This window comes from Rhinatrema bivittatum, chromosome 3, assembly GCF_901001135.1.
Source record: "Rhinatrema bivittatum chromosome 3, aRhiBiv1.1, whole genome shotgun sequence".
NCBI lineage: Eukaryota > Metazoa > Chordata > Amphibia > Gymnophiona > Rhinatrematidae > Rhinatrema > Rhinatrema bivittatum.
This window is the reverse complement of record NC_042617.1, coordinates 418,631,380-418,653,592: the sequence shown is the minus strand read 5'-3', so window position 1 is coordinate 418,653,592 and position 22,213 is coordinate 418,631,380. Positions and strand designations below refer to the sequence as shown.

The following is a 22,213-nucleotide window of genomic DNA, read 5'->3' as shown; positions in this document are numbered from 1 at the left end:
TCAATTTGTCACTCTAATCTATTACATCTTCCATCATAACAGATATTTGTTTTAGTTGCTCAGAATTTCTGCCATTAAAGAATATTTCAGATTCAGGTATGTTCCCAACATCCTCCTCTGTAAAGACCAAGGCAAGTAATTCATTCAAGTTTTTCTGCTATTTTCTTGTCCTCCCTGAGCACCCTTTTTGTCCCTTGTTCATCTAGCGGCCCAGCTGACTCCCTCACATGCTTTTTGCTTCAAATGTACTTGAAAAAGTTTATATTATTAGTTTTTGCCTCACTGGCAAGATTTTTCTCAAAGTCTCTCTTGGCCTGTCTAATTACTGTTTTACATTTAACTTATTTATGTATTTATTTATTTATTTAGGATTTTTATATACCGAAATTCTTGTTGGGAAACAAATCAGTCCGGTTTACAGGTAACAACAATAATGCCGCGGGACGGGAAACAGTGCCCCTGGCTTTACAAGAAACATATTAAACAAGGCTTTACATAACATAATGAATAGTAACGATTCAAGGAAACTTCATAAGGTAACTTCTCTGGGTTAGGGACAAACTGGATGGTTTTAGATAAAGATGAACTAAGTCTGGTTAAATTTTTAACTTGGTTAGATTTCCCTGAAGTGTACACAATAAATACAATATAAAAATAAAGTAAAAATTGGAATTGAAATTAACTACTTAAATGAGGTAAAAATACAATAACATGTAACAGATAAATAAAGAAGCGAAGGCAGATTGTGTAACGAAGTCTTTGGGTGGTGAAATCTGAAAACACAAGTGATCCAGCTATCATAGAGTGATCTAAGTCATAGAGTAACATAAGGCATAAACAATAGGGAAATGAGGTGACATAATTTTATGAATTAACATAAGGCCTAAACATTAATGTCTTAAGTTGACATAAGTCATAGAGTAACATGAGGCCGTCATAACGTGATATAGGGGTGGAAGGGGGAAAAGGGTCGAAGATGGAAGGTGATGGAGAGCAGACTATGGGCAGACTGCGAGGGTTGAGTTGCTTATGTGTCTGTGAAAGCTTGGCTAAAGAGCCAGGTTTTTAGCTTTTTTTTGAAGACCGGATGGCTTGATTCTAGTCTTAAGTCTGGGGGGAGAGTGTTCCAATGATGAGGTCCAGCAGTTGATAGAGCTCGTTTCCTTCGTGATGTTTTTGCGGGTGGGGCATACAGTGTACCTTTGTATGCGCTTCTGATGGGTCGTGAGGAGGTATGAGGTCGAAGTTGCGTCTTTAAATTGATGGGCGAGATGTTGTGAATTGATTTATGAATGATGGTTAGGATTTTGAAAAGGATCCTGTATTTGATGGGAAGCCAATGTAGGTTATGGAGTATGGGTGTGATGTGTTCCCTTTTGTTAGAGTTAGTGAGAATTCTGGCGGCGGCATTCTGGACCATCTGTAAGGGTTTGATAGAGTTGAGAGGAAGACCGAGTAAGAGAGAGTTGCAGTAGTCAATCTTTGTAAGAACAATTGCTTGAAGTACAAGGCGGAAGTCGTTGAAGTGAAGGAGGGGTTTAAGTTTTTTTAGGACTTGCAATTTGTAAAAGCAGTCCTTGGTCGTGTTGTTTATAAATTTTTTTAAATTTAGTAGATTGTCCAGCCAGGCTCCTAAATTCCGGACGACAGGTGAGAAGTTGATATTAGGACAAGAGGGCAGGGAGAGATTAGTTGGGTTAGAAGGGGATTCATGGGTGATAATGAGCATCTCTGTTTTGTTAGTGTTCAGAACAAGGTTGAGACTGGAGAGTAGTTGTTTGATGGGTTGAATGCATTCATTCCAGATAGTGATGGTTTTTTGTAAGGACTCTGTAATTGGGATGAGGATCTGTATGTCATCCGCATAGAGGAAATAGGTGAGATTCAGGTTTGAGAGAAGTTGACAAAGAGGGAGGAGGTAGATATTGAATAGAGTGGGTGATAGAGAGGAGCCTTGAGGGACTCCCTGGTCTGATAGTACCGGGTGGGACTCTGTATTATTTATCCTTACTTTGTAAAACCTATCGCTCAGGAAAGATTTAAACCAGCTGAGTGCAGACCCTTTGATGCCTATATTTTCTAGTTGATTGATGAGTATGGTGTGATTTACCGTGTCGAAGGCTGCAGATAAATCAAGAAGGACCAGTAGGTAGGCTTGTTTTTTTTCTAGGTTTAAGAGGATGTTGTCCGTGAGTGAGAGGAGAAGGGATTCAGTGTTGAGACCTTTGCGGAAGCCGTATTGAGCTGAGGATAGTATGTTGTGATCCTCAAGGTATTCTGAGAGTTGTTTGTTGACTGTTTTTTCCATCAGTTTGGCTATCATCGGTAAATTTGCCAGTGATTGTGCTCCTATATTTATTGCTATCAAATTTATTTGCTATTGTAATTTCAGTTAGAATTTCACATCGAAATTTCAGTTAGAATTTCACATCGAAAAACTTGCCAGTGATTGTGCTCCTATATTTATTGCTATCAAATTTATTTGCTATTGTAATTTCAGTTAGAATTTCACAGTTTGCTTCTTCATTTTGGCCAGGTGGCTGCTATAATACACTCACTGCTATACTCTCACCCATCACACGTAGAATTTCTATCCATAAACATTCCACACTGAATTTTGTAGCTTGCAGATTTTTTTAACATGCTTCGCTCCAGGCTATTTTTACATATAGTGCGATCCCTCCACTAATTTGATCTTCCCTATCATGATGATATAATTTATACCATAAAAAAGGATACAAAGAGTGTTAGACACTTATGCAATAACAAAAACTATAGAAAAGTCTAGCTCAAGTATTGAAGGATTGTATGAAGTCAAACTAGGGAAACCTCATAAAGTGCCAACATAAGGCTTTTAAGATGCCTATAGGGCTACTTAAACTCCAACTCCACCACTGTGGATGTCAGAATAAATTTGTAATCATTGGTGACCCCAGATGAAAAGATGCTTTACTTGTTATCTCATAAAGCTATCTTATAGGTCCAGTATGAGTCCACTACTGTGGGTATGAGTGCTAGTATACAATAATCTTGTTATACCAGATTATGCTCACGCCAAGCAAGTGTTACACTTCCTGCATGAAGACTTCCATATATTGCCTTGGTGTCATAACAGTTTCCCCAGTTTGACTTCATACAATCCTTCAATACTTGAGGTAGACTTTTCTATAGTTTTTATAATTTATACCATGGCATGATAGTGTCCTGTTGTGGGGAGCGCTGGGGAGATGTGTGCCCTTGGACCACGACATGACTTGCAGCAGGCAAGACGTGCCTAAGCATGGGAGGAGCAGGCTGACCACCACCCTAACTTCTTCCGAAATTGCACGCACCGGTAGAGACCCAGCAATGCAATGCTGGTCTCTGGGGTAGCTTTCTGGCCACTCGATATCCCTTTTGGACCTACCACTAGGGAGCGGCAGATGCGGCAGGACAGACAGAGGTCGAGGACAGGCGATAATACTGGAACTAGGAAGAAGACGGCACCTCGGACTTGGACTAGGCTTGAAGACTTGAACAAGTTGAGGATACTTGGAACCAAGATGAGACAAGGATACTTGGAACTTGGAACTCAGAAGGAAGATGCTCAGACATGAAAGGAAATCAGACGTAGACTGAGGAGAGGATTCCGGTTACCCAGATGAGGACTCTTGGAACTTGGAAGGGCTCAGACGAGGGCTTGAAACTTGGAAAGGCTCACACGAAGACTTGGAACTTGGAAAGGCTTCAGACAAGAACTTGGAACTCGGATGAGACGAGACAGGGATTCTTGGAACTTGAATGAGACCACTTGGAACTTGGAAGGGACTAGGACAAGGACTCAGGATACTCGGAGACTTAGATAGGCACTGCTGCTCAGGGCGCCATAAACAGCTGACTTGGGCTGGTTGCGGACCACCCTGTCCCATTGCGTGCCCTACACAACCTAAGGAGGCTGGTCGCGGACCACGCGGAGAGCGGAACATGGGCAGGGCTGAGGTTCAGGATGAAGGAGGAATCCGGGCAGTGCTTGATGAGAGATCCAACCGGAAGAAGGCTCCAGCCACCAAACTCAGACACCGGATAGATACGGATTTACTCCCAGGAAGGTCAGCTGAAGACGAGGACTGGGGCGAGGCGAAGCTGAACCCAGAGCTTGAGGCCTGACGGTACTTCAGGATTAGAGTTCGGAACATCAGGGCTGAAACGTAGGACATCAGATACAAAGGTCACGGGTACCTCAGGACATCAGGGACCTCAAGAGAGGAGGACCTCAGGGACATCTGGAACATGACAGACAAAGACATCAAAGGACCAAGACATCTGGACATCCGAAGACAAGGGGACGTCTGGACATCAGGAGACACGGAGACATCAGGACATCTGGAGACAAGAGGATGGGATCTGTCAAGAGACCAGGACATGGAACGAAGATCAAGACGAAGGTTCAGGAACCATGGACAAAGACAAGGAGTACCAATGAGGAACAGAGTGCCTTGAAGAAGTGAAGAAGGATCACAGAGGTCTCCTGGAATGAAGAGCTGGAACTGAAGATCCAGGAGAGATCCAACTCCATGACCAATTCCTTGTGAAGGTGAAGAGGAACTAAAGGCTGAGCGCTTTTGTAGGGCTGAAGAGGAACACCCAGGATGACATCACGAGGAGGAGCCAAGAGGACTGGTCCTTTAAATCCTGAGGAAATGCGCAGCCCCGCACCTAAGGAGGTAGGACCAAGGACAGCAGCCATGCTGTGAAGAAGAGTTGAAGCAGGAGTAGGCCCGAGATGTCTGAGGCGGCTCCTGCTGTGAAGAGAGAATACTGCAGGCAGAGACTCCCCACGCAGGGGAGGAGATCGCGTCGGCAGCCTCCAGGCCGTGAAGAGGAGCTCTGGGGCGGCCTACCAGCTGCAAGAAGAGGAAGCTTCAGGGTGGCCTTCAGGCCACAGAACAAGATGACAGAGGCGGCCTCCTGGCTGCAGAAGGAACGGTGCTGGCGGTGGCCTCCAGGCCGCGGAAGAAAGAAGTGTCAATGACGACCTCCAGGCCGCAAAGACGGACAGGGCCCACTGCAGACGGCAGGGTGGTGGCCTCTGGGCCATGAGGAATGGCATCGGAAGGCTGGCAGCGGAGAGGTGAGAGGCTGCTTGTGGCCTAGCAGCAAGCAGCATTGTAACAGCCCCGTTGGTTATCCTCCTTCCACCATGTCTCTGAAATGCCTATGATATCTATATCCACATAAATGCCATACATTCTAAAAAACCAGTCTTACTGTTCAGACTTCTGACATTACTCAAACATTTTAAAATGTATTTTTAATTTTAATTTCTCTTTGCATTCATAACTTGCTTGTTAGCAAATGGTACATACAGTCTAGAGTCATTCACATCTGGGTGCTCTTTGTCTATGTCTGTCTCGGCTACTTCAGCCTTAAACACTATTGGGATATTCTAACTTCCCTGTTTTGCAAGTATGTTTGGAAGGTACATCCATTTGACTCATGCACTTCTGAGCGACTATCAGCTTTCTCCCATCATCTATATTTAAAGCTGCTCTATCTCCTGACTAAAGAGGCTCCCCTTTCCCAGAATGTTTCCTAGTTCCTTATCATATCTAGAACCATTGTTTTGATTTTCTAATACATGCATTGAGGCTCTGGAGCTCAGCTGCCTCTGAGATCCCGCTCATGTCATGGGAAGCATTTCTGAAAATGCAACCCTTGAGGTTCTGGATTTTTGATTCCTATCTAAGAGCATACATTTAGCCAGGCACAACACCATAACATGACCCGGAGTCTGAGTCATCTGGGTCGGGTCATAACTGCGGGCCTATGTACATCTGAGGACAACTGCATAATCTAGTGGAATGGAAACAGTAAAATCCAGAACTGATTCTGAACATACATGCAGAAAGCCTACTCAGAGACCTCCCTCTCCATGTCAGATCACAGCATTGGACCTGGGTCTGGGCTGAGGTCCTGGCATTAATATATAAAAAGGGTGCCAGCTACTGGGGTGCATATGCCAGAGTTGATTAACTCTGCTGCAACTCCAGCAGACTGCTTCAGAAGAAAAGAAGAAAATGAAGAGGGAGAAACTGCAAGGCCCGGGCTCCGGGCCAGGGCCTGACTGACGCCCTGGCTTTGGGTCCTGGCCTCCAGGCCAGGCCCTGGCATTGGAACCTGGCTTCCAGGATGAGTCACAGCATCCAGCCAGCCTGGGTTTAGGCCAAGTCCCTGGTGTCAAGACCCAGTCACTGAGCCAAGTCTCAGCGTCGTGCCTGGGTCTGGGCTCCAGCCTAGGCAAAGGCCCAGGCGTTAGGACCAGGCCTCCGGGCTGGGTTGCATCAACGGGCTTCGATCTGGGCTCCGGGCCTAGGTCAAGGCCCAGGCATCGGGACTCAGCTTATGAGTCATGTCACAGCATCAGGCCTGGGTCCAGGCCAAGGAACCAGCATCGGGACCCGGCCTCTGAGCCAAGTCTTAGCCAAAAATTTTTATTTTTCTACTTACTGCTCAGGAGGAGTAGTAGTTTCTGCACGCCAGCCAACTACGGCGCACATTTCCCCGGGACAGCAGCTAATGGCCACTGTCCTGCCCCGCCCAGACCCCGCTCCCCCCTTGTTTTAGGCCCGGCACTTGTGCACGAGGCAGGGTTTACATGCGTGACTGGACCCATTTTAAAATGCGCACAGCGCAAGCAAGGCCTGGCCTCGTGCGTAAACCCCGCTTTTTACAGGTGTGGGCATTTGAAAATCCACCCTTTAGTGTGCAAGTTTTGGCCTCGTCCCAGAATGCTCCTACACTGACCCTTTTTATCTAAACATACATATGTATATATATATATATGCTTTTCAATGTTTATAAAATACAAGTATGAAAGTAGAGGCTAGTTACATGTGTATATGCTAATATTCAGGTGTGCAAATACAGCTCTCAGTTCTGAAGAATCTTTGCAGGCAATGCTAGAATATATAGGTGCGCCTTCTTGTTCTTGATTCTCTGGCCCTCATCTGTCCTCAGCACAACACCTGCAAAACTGCAAGAGAAACTATCTACTCTTTCGTAAATTATCTTCCACAAGCTCTAGGTATGCATATTCCTCGTTTCCTGAACAGAATACTGTTTTTGTGAACTAATAAATAAAAGAAACAATAAATAAATTTATATTCTTAATTAAATTTGTCAGAGATAAGCCGATTTTACATTCCCGAGTATGTCTGTCGATCTCGATTGGACAGAGCTTTTGCCAGTAACTGGGACAATCTTATTCCTGTTTCAATCAGTGAAGAATGTAGATGCTTTTATTTCAACACCAAGTGTTTCCTTCAGCCCCTTCACTGATAGCAGCTCTAGTAGAGAACGTTGTATTTAGCAGACAAATTTTCCTTGTTTAGTTTCCAAACTATTAATTTAGAGAGTTACTTCAAAACAAATCCTTGTGGCTTCTAAACTATCCTTTATAATAGCAAGTCCCTCTGCCTGGTTATGCACAAAGTCATTATTGGAACACTAATGGCCTGTCAGTTCTCATAGCTTCTGGTTCTACAAACCAGCTTCTGTCTGAGAATTCTCACTGTACTGCATCCAGATTAATTCAACATCAATCAGAATCAGTTCAATTTTTCCATCCAAGCCTTTAACTACAGCAGATTTCTAATTTCTGCATGGTTTTGCTGCTAAATTTAACTTTAACCAAAAATTTTTTCACAGAAATTTCTCCTTTTTCTTACCTTCAATTCTAAAGACATCTCTTTCTATTAGAGCTATGCCATTAAATTAAAACCCAATCAATATCTACCATTATTAATGGATTTTTTTTCCAATTTACCTTTTCTGTGACACAAAAATAACCTACTATTTTCTCTCTCTGCAGGAGTCATGCTGATATACTTCTGGTCCTCAAAATGTCTTTGTCTGTGCCTAGCTGCCTCCTTTTCCACATGTATAAGTTTGGGATCAATCTAATGCCAGATACCAATAATAGAGTACAATAAGACACCAGTAAACTGCTAAAAGACCATCTATAATGCAAACCAACTGTAAAACCTCCCACAGAAGGAGACAGTCTATACTCTCAAACCACACTTCCAATCTAAAACATATTTATTAATTTATCACTTGTTGAAAATTGTTACCTGTATTTGTAAACATCAAATTACCTATATTGTTCATAAAGCTTATCAAATAAATACCCCATCCCCTTTTTTTTTATATCCCACACTCTCATACACCCAAGTCAATATATTCCATACCACACAACTCACACCAGCACCACGTCCATTCCATTCACAACATATATAAATATTCCCACTTTTCCCTCAATAATATAGTCCCAGCTTCTCACATTTCCAATCTTCATAGAAGAATTCTTTTAACTTCCCTACTGCACCTCTTTCAATGTAGGGATAGTCTCCATATTCCAAATGTAACATTAAAGTGGAATAAAATGTCAATAGTTTTCCGCTAGGAAGCAAGCCCTGTCACTCATCGGGTATCCTTTCACTTATTATTTCACAGACATCACAGCCACATGCAGCATCAATAAGCATGAGCCTGCCTCTGAATAACTTGCACCGGCAGGTCTCACTGCTTTTATGTGCCCTCTCACCTTCAGCAGGGAACCTCTGTGCTGCCTACACACCAGTTGCAGGAAAGACTTTTTATTTTGTGGCAACTTATGTTTAACATGTGTCTTCAGGTTTCCCTTTTATCCTCTCAGCGTATTTTAACTGTGGGAGCCTTCCTAGTGGTTTCCCATTGCTTACTTATTTATTTATTAACAATTATTTATAGCCTGCCCTCAGAATAGTTCAGGGTGGGTTACAAAGAAGACATACATAATAAAATCATATTAATAAACAAACATAATGACAAAAATAAGTATCTGGAGATGCCAGTTTGAACAAGGTTTTTTTTTTTCATTTTTTTTTAAGCTAGAACTGAGGAGAAGCAACATAGATTTACTTGTTTCTCAGAGCTCTTTACAAACTCTTCATTGCTGGCCATCATATGTGCTGTGACCCAGTGGTCTCTTCCAGGTTTGCAGCATCAAAAGTGACATCAGTGAGCCCAGAGAAGCACTGCAATAGGAGTGGAGCTGGCAAAAATGTTCCCTGCTATCACTCTCATTTCTGTCCAGCCCTTTCTGTAGCAGCAGGCGCGGAGGCTTATACTCCCACGGCACATCCCTGACCACTACAGCAGTGGGAGCTTTTAAAGCAGTTTCATTTTGCTTTACTTGGCCAGCCCAAACTTGCTACTCCACTCTGTCCATGCTCTCTCTTGATAGCAGCAGGAGGCTGCAGAAAAGTAGGACATTTAAAAATGAAATGCCTAGCCTGGAAATCTGAAACCTAGCTGATGCAGTGCACTATAAGCTGCTAAATGTAACAACAACAAAGGGATACTGAATGGCTTTGGAAATGAAGTCAAGTTCACTCAGAATTCTGTACAGAATGGTGTATTGATTCGGGAGCAAAAGCCACATAACAAGCAATAGAGATTTTTTTCATAGACATTAATTGCAGTGTGAAAAATAAAATGTTTCTAGCAGATTGGAAATATGTTTCTACATTAGAAAAAGGAAAAGGATAGCTTAGATGCATTACCATTGGTGGCACAGACTTCTCATGTAGAATATGCTATACGTATCAGACCTGAAGGGAAGCTTGCTGTCAGTAAAACAACTGACAAGCAAGGGCTTCACTGTGTAATTCCACAGGAATACATGCATGATTCAGAAGGGGGAAAGCATAGGGGCACAAGGGGTTGCAGGTAACAACCTGGACAGAATTACTTGCACATATAAAGAAGCCAACGCAGCTACCCAATCCCCACACCGGGAGTGTGTACATACATAGAACAGGTACCTGGAGCTCAGATGCCCAGATGTATTTATTATTTATTTGTATGGTTTTCTATACCGTTGCACAGAAAAATTCTATCTCAATGGTCTACAATAAATTATATTAAAAGAGAAATAGATAAAATACATTATGTTCACAAAATTGTCCAAATGTACATTATCAAAAGCAAGATAACTAGAACTAACTAAAAACTCCATTAATTATTTAAAAAATAAAAATAGAAAATATGAAAGAATATAGGATTCTGCTTGGGGCTAGTTATCAATTGAATATGCCTGTTGGAAAAGCCAGGTTTTTAATTCTTTCCTAATGCCTGGTACCAATAAATGCAATAAATGACTTGCTGAACAAAACTATGTCAATGGGTTTAAAGATACCCCTGTACACAGATAAACTGAGATAAATATGCTCTCTGAAGAACAAAAAACATGTGTAACATAGCCAGAGGCAAGCCACAGCAGTACAGATGAGCTAATCCATCGTGATCTGTGTGGACCAATGAAGACAGTAACTCCTTCTAGAAGCAGATACTTCCTGATCTTCATTGATGATTACTCCAGGCACACAAAGGAGCCAATGTAGTAAGGTACGCTGAAGCTGCCATGGGTTTGTGCATGCCTGTATGCATGTTTTTGTTATGTCGGCTGGCCACAGAGCCCATAACCAAGCTTTCCAAGACACAATCTAATAACACAAGTCAAGGACACATTCCAAGGACTCCACAAAACTCTCAACCACTAATCATGCCTTTTGTACATAGCATTTAATTTATTTATACCGTTTAACCGTTTATTCTTTCCTATCTCTTCCTTCTTCTCCAAGTTCTGCTACCCTTGTTATTTGTAACTGCTCCTTCGGTCACCACAGTTCGAATTGATGTATTTAATGCACTCCCGTTCCATGTAAACCAGCAAGATATGTTTTCATGATTGCCGGTATATAAAAACCTTAAATAAAATAAATAAATAAATAAATAACCAGCCTCCTCACCTTCTGCTGCTGCCATTCTGGGATCAAGCATGGGCCCCTCCGCAATAGAGTGGGAGTGCCTCCTGCATTGCCCTCCTTTCTGCGGCTCTTCCTGCAGCCCTCGGTATCGTGGTGTGGTGGAGATGCCATTGCCGTCCTCGCGAGGCCGCCCCGCAGCAGATACACCGCTGCCGGCCACCTCTTCCTCCTGGGTTCTCCAAGTGTGCACACGTGCCTCTCTGACTGATTTAAAGGGCCCGCGGTGCGCTGGGGCTGCCGTCCCATCCCGAATGATGTCATTCACCTGGGCCTATTTAATGCAAGCTCTAACGGTCAGAGCTTGCCTTTGCAACAGGTTCCTTCGTTCTCTGTTGCCTCCAGGTGTTTCCTCAAGTTCCTGTGTCTTTGTCTTCGGATTGCTTCTTGGACTTTGACCTCTGCTTCGCCTCACCACACCATTGACTCTCTTTGGACTTTGACCTCTGCTTTGCTTAACTATCTTCGTGATCAGACCTCAGCCTTGCTGGTCGCTGCCTTCGGATTGCTGTCAGCCCTCACTCAAGCCTGTTTGATGCCTCTTCAGCTTACTCCCTGAACGTAGTTTGTTCTGGCTTTGGCCTGATTTTGCTCGAGCGCCCCCTGTCTGCTCTCGTTCCATTGGCACTCGGGTTTCCAGGACACTGCCGTGTTCTGAGTAAGACTGCACCATCCTCTACCCGCTGCCTCTGGGCTGCATCAGACTTTACTGTGTCTCTACACCGAGGACCACCTAAGTCCTGCCGGCCCCGGCACCCAAAAGCTCAACCCGAGGGGAACGAGTGCTGGTATAGGTGAAGCTCCAGTGGCCTCTATCAGCCCACTCCGCCTGCTAACGGTGGGGACCCATAGGTAGGCGGAGTGGGCCTACCTCCTGGTTGCAACTCTGACCACTTGGACGTTGAGAAAAGTGCCTAGGGAAGCACCTAAGCTGGCCGCTCCAATGCTGAGAAAACCACCTAGCCATGCTGGTAGCTCGCTTGCCCAGAAAAGCACCTAGCTAAGCTAGCCACTTGGATGCGAAGATAAGCACTCAGCTAGGTAGTTTTCCAGATGTTCGGATGCCAACATAGGCCCACCTGTAATGAAACCGCTATCTGATGGGAGGAGCAATCAGATAGGAGTTAGCAATCTGTAGTATTTAGGAGAGTTGTGGGTGGATCCTTGGACCAGTGGCAGATGACCACGCCCCTGGGGAAGACCCCGAGAGGAACCACTGGTCAGGCTCAGAGTATGGAGACAGACACACACTAGTTCTTTTATTAGACAGTATACTGAACCACCAGAGGTGTCAGTAGTGAGCTGGAATGCCTGGCGGTGTTGTAGTCCCTCAGAAGCTGGAACAGCGATCCCTGGAGGCTGAGCTGTAGTAAGACTCACACAATGTCTCATAGAAGCCCAGGAGTTGGAATGTATAGGCCCTCGAGGAGCGAGTACCTGGTTCCAGGGAAAGCTCTGAGAGAGCGATGGTAACTCACAGATGTAGTAGGCAGTGCTGACTTCCAAGCAGAAGTGAATTCGAAGAAGTCCAAGAACAAAGGCCCTCGAGGAGCAAGTACCGGTTCCAGACTGCAATCTACAAAGTAAGAGAGAGAGCGAGGCCCCCAAGGAGTGGGTACCCCTGGTTAGTCCGAGGAGGCAGAGTAGCATAGATAGAACGAATCTATATCCTTGCTAACTCGATGTGTTAGCAAATTCTGAGACCTTAAATATCCGTCGCGGGTGACGTCATCTTTGGAGGACGCCCCCGAGGTTCACGCCAACGCCAGTACTTCAGTCAGGGTCATGCCGTGCGCACGCCCCTAGGCCTCCAGGAAACATGGCGGTTAGCAGGGTGGAGCTGGTCCGGGGATGCCGGAGGACCTCGGCAGAGGAACACCGCAGCAGCCAATCTGCCCGCGGGTGAAGAGGGAGGTGCCAAAGAGATGAGGAGGGCGGACAGAGGACATTGGGAACAGACGGACACAACCCCCCCCCCCCCCCCCCCCCCGATTCGGCGATGACATTTAACTCATTCCCTGACCATGGCAGTAAAAAACCCGCATTAAAAACCCAGCATTAGCATGGCTCCCTGCATTGCTTATGATTAGCTAATTGCCTTCTTTGCATGCCGTTAGCATGCACTCATGCAGGAAAAACCGTGGGTCTATAAGCACTTTCATACGCTCTTTTTTTCCTCGCACACAAAACACTTATTACATCCCCGTATAGGACTATGCACAGGAAAATATGAGTACAAATGCGTGTATAGGTGCACACAAACCCGCGGCAGCTTCAGCGCATCTCGTTACATCAGCCCCATTGGAAGAGACTATGTGAACAGAGAAACTCAAGCATATCTCAACCAAAAAGGGATCTGGCAGACAAGTGCCTTACATTCCTGAACAGAGAGGTGTAGCAGAAAATAAGAACTGCATATTTGTGGAGATGACAAAGAACAAGCTGCTGGATGCTAACCTTCCTGACAAGTTCTGGGAAGGGACACTGATGGCTGAAAATTCTCTGCAGAATCTGCTGCCAACAAGGGTGAATAAGGCGACACCACATGAAATGTGGAACAGCAGAAAACCTTGCATGAGTTACCTAAAAGTATTTGGCTGTAATGCCTACATAGATGTTCTGAAAGAAACATGTTCCAAGACAGCAAACAGAATCATAGAGCGTGCCTTGTTGGGATACAGGAAACAAGGCTGGGGATACAGAACCTTGCTGCCTGATATAGCTTAGTAACAGTAGCCCAGAGTGACATTTCAATGAGACATTCTCACTGAATGTCATGTCTCCAGTTATCTTGGAGGAGATGGTATCCATGAGCGTTAACACCAACATGTGTCAAGATGAAACCATAGATCAATCAAATATCATTGCTGGTACAAACCATGTTCGATCTGCAGAACAACTGGATGTTATTGCAGATGAGAAGAGGAGCAGCAACCTGAGATGAAGAAGGAGAATTTAGATATTCTAGATGATGCTGAGGGGACAGAGCCTAAAGAGGAGCACAAACTCCAATGGTCTACATGGACAACAAAGGGTACACCAGCTCACTGACTCTTTTACAGAGCACAAGTACAAGAAATACTGGGGCATTCAACCTGGGATAAAGTCAAAAGACCTCCCAAATGTGGGACTGGGGAATTAAGGACAGTAGCATTGTAAAGGAGTTGTCCAAAAATAAATATAAAAAAGGTTTACCTGAGTCCCAGGGCCTGAAAGCCTGGTAGTCCACAGGTCCAACAACAGCAGCAAAAAAATGAAGCTGGGCCCTGTCAGTAAGCTGCCCTAGACCTAAGAAAATAGCACAGAGGGGGAAATGGAGCAAATTAAAAAAATATAGTGAAAACTAAATTCAGTCCCTAGATTTTAAGTAGGGATTAGGCCATGAGGAGCCACTGAGTGAGTCACATGAACAACAAAATAGGAAGAGCCAGCATGCAATTAAAGCAGTGGCAATGTTCAGGTCACAAGAAAAGACTGAAAAAGAGAAGTCGCAATGTGATCACACTGGAGAGTGGCTGGAAAGGAGGCGGGCAAGGTAGCATTAGGCTGTTGCAGTGTCTGCAGCTTTCCTTCTCTGGGTCAAAGTTGATGAACAGCACGATCAGGGATGGTGGGTGCCAGCTGGGATTTCTGGGCAGAGAGGGTGAGGATGTTGATACCTTGCCACTGCAGGCACTGAACTGCTGGGTGCTCTTGCTGCTGATGGCACCGTGATGTGATGGGCCCGAATCTGTGAGCATCATGACCAGAAAGAGGGAGGCAGGCTACAATGGACAGACTGGAGTGCCATGACTGCCAGCATCTTCCCACTGTGGGTTTCAAGCAATCAGGTGGGTTCCCATGCCTCCGTGGGTTTTACAGCAAGAAAAAAGAAATAAAACTGCAATCAGCATCGGGAGGCCTGAGAAGTCCTCAACACCATGGAGCAGGCAAGGCCATGGTCCCATTGACATCACTGATGACATCAGTGGGTACCCACACTCCAAGGGGGGGGGAGTCATAGATTTAATAAAAAATAAAGCTAAAGAAATAAAATTTAAAGAAAATGATAATGGTGGCCACCTGAGCAAACCTACCTTTTGACCCCCAGAGTGAATTTTAAAATGGAAGTCAGCCTCTTCAGAACCAGGGTACATTTAGGTGAGTAAAAACACCTAAAATGCATTAAGACATAAGAAATAAGAATAGTGACCATTAAAAACACATAAAGAACCCCTGAGAAGAAATAAATGAACCTCCAAAAAGGTAAGAGGTTCAGGAAAGAAATATGGCAGTGAATAAAGAACAAAAGAAAGAACTTTTGAAAATAAAAACTGATAGTAATGGATAGGAATAATTTAGGAAAAAGTTCCTGAGGTTCAGAAAAATATTTGGAGGAAGACTTAAGGAGCAATATTTAAAAAATTGGAGCGATGGTAGAATCTGGCCACCCCTAAGACCAATGTTTCATCCCATAGCTACCTAAGAAAACTAGAACCACCATGGCAACCAAGGTATAAACCAAAGCAGTATCCTAGGGAACATGACAATGGCTTCTCTGACAACCTGTGATGGGGTAGAGGCAGCATCTTTTTAGAAGGTAAAAGCACAGGAAAAGATTTGAAAATTGGAAAGGCTACATACAAAAGTAAGGTTACCTAAAATCAAGAAATAACATTAATAGAAAACACAATTGAGAAATATAAGTTTTAAACTTAATTTTGTGGACCAATAAAGGACTGTGATACCCTTGGAGCGGTCTATGGCTGGAGTAAGCCGCAGAACAGACCAGGCTGGAGAATGGTCTGCTTTTCATCAGATTATTTTCAAAATCACATGACAGAAAAGAAGCAAATGGCTGCTTACCTCAGCAGACTGACATGCAAAGAAAAATGTCCAGAACAAACACAACATTTGGATTCAGGCTTCCTTCTCCTTCCTGGGGCCTCTCTAACTCTCTCAGGGCCTCGACTTTGTATCCCTTACCTCAGGGAAACGCCCCCACCCGAGGATCCCTTTCTTGTCTGTCTTAAGTTGGACCGGGCCAGATAGCTGGTGCTGGTCCGTTAAGACAGTCTGAGGCTTTCTATCACATACTCTATTACAAGGACCGATAGGGACTATTCAAACATGACATCAGCAAAAGCAATGATCTCCCTGCAGGTAAAGACAGGTAACAGTTTAGAATTATTGAAGAAGCCTGGTGAGATTTAATGAGAGCTGAAGCATCTTGTTCCAGCTTGTCTCCAAGGCCATAAAAGTTTAAAACAAAACACAATTCTATTGACATGAGCAGAAGGGAAGTGATTGTATGAATGTGTGTATGTATGAAATGTAATATTTACCATAATAACTAGTCAAGGAAAGAATATAAGATTCAAGGCAATTAATAAGAAGCTGACTCACGGAATCCACTGTCAGCTTAGACAGGCTGTGATATGAATGAGAGTACAGATTGAATAAAATATTAACAAAGTGTGAAGAAGTCACATTGCTATGGAAAAGTGTTGATGATGATGATGAGAAGAGCCCCTTATGATAAAATGAGACTTCTAAAGAGAAAATGTTACATATAGTACATGTGCAATAACAAGCATAAGATTCATTGAAGCAAGCCTATTGAGCTGCAAGGGCAAACTCATCCAGAAGTTACTTTGAAAATTCTAAATTAGAAAAACAGTGATTTAAAAAGTAACAATACACCGCATTCACAGCCAATACACGAGTGACTGAATGTGAATGCCGGTAGGGCCCTGCCCTTTTCTAAAGCCAGGGTAATTATAATTATTATTTACTTTCTATCTAGCTAGACACAGTAAACACAAGACGACATGGACATAACACCCTAGGGAATGCACTGATCTTAGCTTATGGAACAGGGGACCGTGATAGGGAGATATACTTTTTTTTTATGTTAGTTATAGAACAGGATAATAACAAACAGGCCCATACACTGTTAGCCGGCATTTGGACGCGCGTTTTGGACGTGCTAGTTTTACTCCTTATTCAGTAAGGGGTAATAGCGTGTCCAAAATGCACATCCAACCCCCCCCCCCCCCCCGAACCTAATAGCACTCGCAATATGCAAATGCATGTTGCGGGCGCTATTAGGTATTCCCACGTGATTCAGTAAGTAAAATGTGCAGCCAAGCCGCACATTTTACTTTCAGAAATTAGCACCTACCCAAAGGTAGGTGCTAATTTCTCTGGGCACCGGGAAAGTGCACAGAAAAACAGTAAAAACTGCTTTTCTGTGCACCTTCTGACTTAATATCATGGCGGCAGCTCGCAGGTTGAAAACTGGACGCTCAATTTTGCCGGCGTCCGGTTTCCGAACCCATGGCTGTCAGCGGGCTCGAGAACTGACACCGGCAAAATTGAGTGTCGGCTGTCAAACCCGCTGACAGCCACCGCTCTTGTCCGAAAAGAGGCACTAGGGACCACCGGGCCTAATTTAAATAATTTTTTTTACTGTATCGCACACACAGGAGAGTGTCCTGTGCGTGCGTTTTTTACTGTATCGGCCCAAAAGAAAGAAGACCACAAGACCAGACTCTACTTAGGAAGAAAAGAAGAAGAAAGAGGTGCAAATGCTAAACACTTAGGGGCGGATTTTCAGAGCCCTGCTCGCCTAAATCCGCCTAAATCCGCCTAAATCCGGGCGGATTTAGGCGAGCAGGGCCCTGCGCGCCGGTAAGCCTATTTTACATAGGCCTACCGGCGCGCGCAGAGCCCCGGGACTCGCGTAAGTCCCGGGGTTTTCGGAGGGGGCATGTCGGGGGGCGTGTCGGGGGCGGGCCCGAACCGCGTGGCGTTTTCAGGGCGTGTCGGGAGCATTCCGGGGGCGGGCCCGGGGCATGGCTACGGCCCGGGGCGGCCCGGGGGCATGGCCGCGCCCTCCAGACCCGCCCCCAGATCGCGTCCCGGCGCGCTAGCAGCCCGCTGGCGCGCGGGGATTTACGTCTCCCTCCGGGAGGCGTAAATCCCCCAACAAAGGTAAGGGGGGAGTTTAGACAGGGCCGGGCGGGTGGGTTAGGTAGGGGAAGGGAGGGGAAGGTGAGGGGAGGGCAAAAGAAAGTTCCCTCCGAGGCCGCTCCGATTTCGGAGCTGCCTCGGAGGGAACGGGGGTAGGCTGCGCGGCTCGGCGCGCGCCGGCTATACGAAATCGATAGCCTTGCGCGCGCCGATCCCGGATTTCAGCGGATACGCGCGGCTACGCGCGTATCTACTGAAATCCAACGTACTTTTGTTTGCGCCTGGAGCGCCAACAAAAGTACGCCTATTCGCGGTTTTTGAAAATCTACCCCTTAAGTGTGTACACACCACCTCTTCAACACCCCCGGGCCCGCCCCCGGAACGCTCCCGACACGCCCCGAAAACGCCGCGCGGTTCGGGCCCGCCCCCGACACGCCCCCGACACGCCCCCTCCGAAAACCCCGGGACTTACACGAGTCCCGGGGCTCTGCGCGCGCCGGTAGGCCTATGTAAAATAGGCTTACCGGCGCGCAGGGCCCTGCTCGCCTAAATCCGCCCGGATTTAGGCGGATTTAGGCGAGCAGGGCTCTGAAAATCCGCCCCATAGAAAATAGACACTACAGAGCAGAGAATAGGACAAAGACAAACAGATATAAAAAGACAAGAAATAAAATACAGAGATAAGAGAGAAAGGAAAGGAAAAGAAAAGAAGGAAAAGAACACAATTTATTTTGCAAGTTGAGATTCCAAGTTTGGATACCTGAAAAATATAAGGGTTACTCTTATATAAGATGTAGTGATAGTAGTATTTAAGTTTGTTTTTGTGAAGGTTTATAAGTAATAGAAACTATACTTACCTGACGTATGCACAGTGGTAGAATTTAAGGAACTGATTCTAGAATAAAAATAAAGAAATAAAAATGTTAGAAATTGCAATAATAAGTATAATAAAAATAGCTAATAAGAACATAAGAAAATGCCACACTGGGTCAGACCAAGGGTCCATCAAGCCCAGCATCCTGTTTCCAACAGTGGCCAATCCAGACCATAAGAACCTGGCAAGTACCCAAAAACTAAGTCTATTCCATGTTACCATTGCTAATGGCAGTGGAAATATTATCTGGTATTGTAAATATGTTTGGTATTAATCATTCCCTTACCCTTTTCTTATCCACACGCTTCCTCCCTACCACTGAGAGTCTAGATTAGGTGGGCTACGAACCCTTTTTATTAGTACCTAATTGGAGAAGGGACTTCTGGCAATGATACCTAGTGAGCAACATCAGAGAAACCCGAAGTGTAAGTCTCGGCCAAGGACACCTAATACAAAGCCGGTGGGGATCCCATCTCATCTAGGGTGTTTTACAGCATGAAAAGTAAAAGGCTCCTTATGTGGAAACAGCATACACAGTTGTGAGGTTTCCAGCAGAGACTGTCATAGAGACATCCTGGAGAGGACAGAGCTCAATCGTTGACCATTCAGCTATCAAGAAGGGATGTTAGATGACCAAAAAGAAAAGGTTATTCTCCAGGCCAGGCATCAAGGGGTTAACATTCCTGGTTGTGTCACCTGATCCTGCATGAGAAGGGGTGAGATTGTAAGGGTTTCCCAGATAGGTTATAGCCTGTATTAGTTAGTCTGAGCCATCAGATTTCTCCCTTCCTATTGTGGATGGTCACATCAGCACAATCCTTACGAAAAGAACCAAATAACTAAGAAAAATAATAAATATTATATAAAATTACCCAAGAAAAGTATTCTTGCATGCTAGCACAGAAAAGTGATAAATTATTTATTTTCATAATAAGTGTTTCTCCTGGAGGTGTAGGGGTCCCTGCTGCATAAACCTAGTTCTCTTACCCTGAACAACAAGCCTGGGCCAGACTAATAGCACCAAAACAACAAAAAGTGCCTTTAGACTTTTTCCTAGTGCAGACAGTCTGAAAATTGCCCACATATAGATTTTCATCAAAATAGGCTCACTGATGAATATGATGTTATTATACAGCAATATCACAGTTACAAACTGAATAAATAAATAAAATTGAGTTGGTTAGTAAAATAATTGCGGGTCATTTTAATGTTCTACCTTTTATACAGAGAAACTGTACAAAAAAAATACATATATATTTTTGCATATTTTTATTAAAGCAAACTGCTTTGCTCTTGATGATTAATATTTTTTGAGCACTATTTAAAAACAAAAAGTGATGCTTATTTGCTGCATTAGAATATTGCTATTATATTATTCAATAGATATTTATATTATATTACTGGAACTAGAAAATTGCTATATCAATATATTTACTAATATGTTATAATAACAATGAATCTGTACTAAATAATATCCTACATAGGATTTTAGAGCAATTCTAATCTAATAGCCATCAAGATGATAATGACTATTTAAAGTGTATTTTTTAACACCTTGAATTTAAACTGATTCTGTTTTTTATAAGCAGACCACCCAGGGCCAGTGCTAGCTTTTCTGCTGCCCTATGCCAGCAATTACTTTGCTGCCTCCATCTCAGTCCTTTTTTTTTTTTTTTAATGCTTACAAGATAACTTTCATACAACTGTACACCTATAAAGAAACATAGAAAATGATGGCAGAAAAAGACCAAATGGTCCATCCAGTCTGCCCAGCAAGCTTATGGTAGCATCTGCTTTGCCATACAATTCACCCCCTTACTTAGTTTCCCAAACCGTCAAAGTCAGGGCCCTTGTTGGTTTTTGTCTGAGTCCAATTCCCTGTTACCTCTTGGCATTGAAGCAGAGAGCAATGTTGGAGTTGCATCCAAAATATCAGGCATGTTGGTTAAGGGTAATAACCGCCACACCAGCAAATTAATCCATGCTTATTTGTTTCCCCCCCATGCTTATTTGCTTTCCCATACCGTAAAATCCAATGTCCTTGTTGGTTGCTGTCTGAATCTAATTCCCCTTGTCCTCTTTTCCCCCTGTCATAAAAGCAGAGAGCAATAATGGAGTTGCATCAACAGTATGAAGGTTTATTGGTTAACGGTAATAACCGCCACACCAGCAAGTTACCCACATGCACTCTTTTCTTCATTTCCATCCTCTAGCCTTTAGGGATCCTCAGTATTTATCCCATGCCCTTTTGAAATCTTTCACCGTTTTTCTGTTCACCACCTCCTCCAGAAGAGCATTCCAGGCATCAGCCACCCTCGCCATGAAGAAATATTTCCTCATGTTGGTTCTGAGTCGTTCTCCCTAGAGTTTCATTATGTGACCCCTAGTTCTACTGATTTCTTTCCAATTGAAAAGGTTTGTTGATTGTGCATCATTAAAGCATTTCAGGTATCTGAAGGTCTGTATCATATCTCCCCTGCACCTCCTCTCCTCCAGCGTACACATATTTAGGTCCTTCAACCTCTCCTCATAAGTCATTTGATGGAGAACACCCACCATTTTTGTCACCCATCTCTGGACCACTTCCATCCTATCTCTGTCCCTTTTGAGATATGGTCTTCAGAACTGAGCACAATACTCCAGGTGAGGCCTTACCAAGGACCTGTACAAGGGAACTATCACTTCCTTTTTCTTACTGGTTATTCCTCTCTCTATGCAGCCCAGCATTCTTCTGGCTTTAGCTATCGTCTTGTCACATTGCTTAAGAACATAAGAAATTGCCATGCTGGGTCAGACCAAGGGTCCATCAAGCCCAGGATCCTGTTTCCAACAGAGGCCAAACCAGGCCACAAGAACCTGGCAATTACCCAAACACTAAGAAGATCCCATGCTACTGATGCAATTAATAGCAGTTGCTACTCCTTAAGTCAACTTGATTAATAGCAGTTACTGGACTTCTCCTCCAAGAACTTATCCAAACCTTTTTTAAACCCAGCTACACTAATTGCAGTAACCACATCCTCTGGCAAAAAATTCCAGAGCTTTATTGTGCATTGAGTGAAAAAGAATTTTCTCCAATTAGTCTTAAATGTGCTACTTGCTAACTTCATTGAATGCCCCCTAGTCCTTCTATTATTCGAAAGTGTAAATAACCGAGTCACATCTACTCATTCAAGACCTCTCATCATCTTAAAGACCTCTATCATATCACCCCTCAGCCATCTCTTCTCCAGGCTGAACAGTCCTAACCTCTTCAGCCTTTCCTCATAGGGGAGCTGTTCCATCCCCTTTATCATTTTGGTTGCCCTTCTCTGTACCTTCACCATCACAACTATATCTTTTTTGAGATGCAGCGACCAGAATTGTACACGGTATTCAAGGTGTGGTCTCACCATGGAGCGATATAGAGGCATTATGACATTTTCTGTTTTATTAACCATTCCCTTCCTAATAATTCCTAACATTGTGTTTGCTTTTTTGACTGCTGCAGCACACTGAACTGACGATTTCAATGTGTTATCCACTATGACGCCTAGAT

General features: G+C 44.1%; 1 long non-coding RNA gene across 1 annotated transcript in view; it reads right to left on the bottom strand.

The window, feature by feature from the left end:
* LOC115088808 overlaps positions 1 to 18,698 on the bottom strand; it is a 38,458-nt gene extending 19,760 nt beyond the window's left edge. Inside the window, exon 1 of the long non-coding RNA XR_003855898.1 lies at positions 18,659 to 18,698. This is a non-coding gene — a long non-coding RNA (uncharacterized LOC115088808). The remainder of the gene's footprint in view (positions 1 to 18,658) is intronic.
* Positions 18,699 to 22,213: the final 3,515 nt, after the last annotated feature.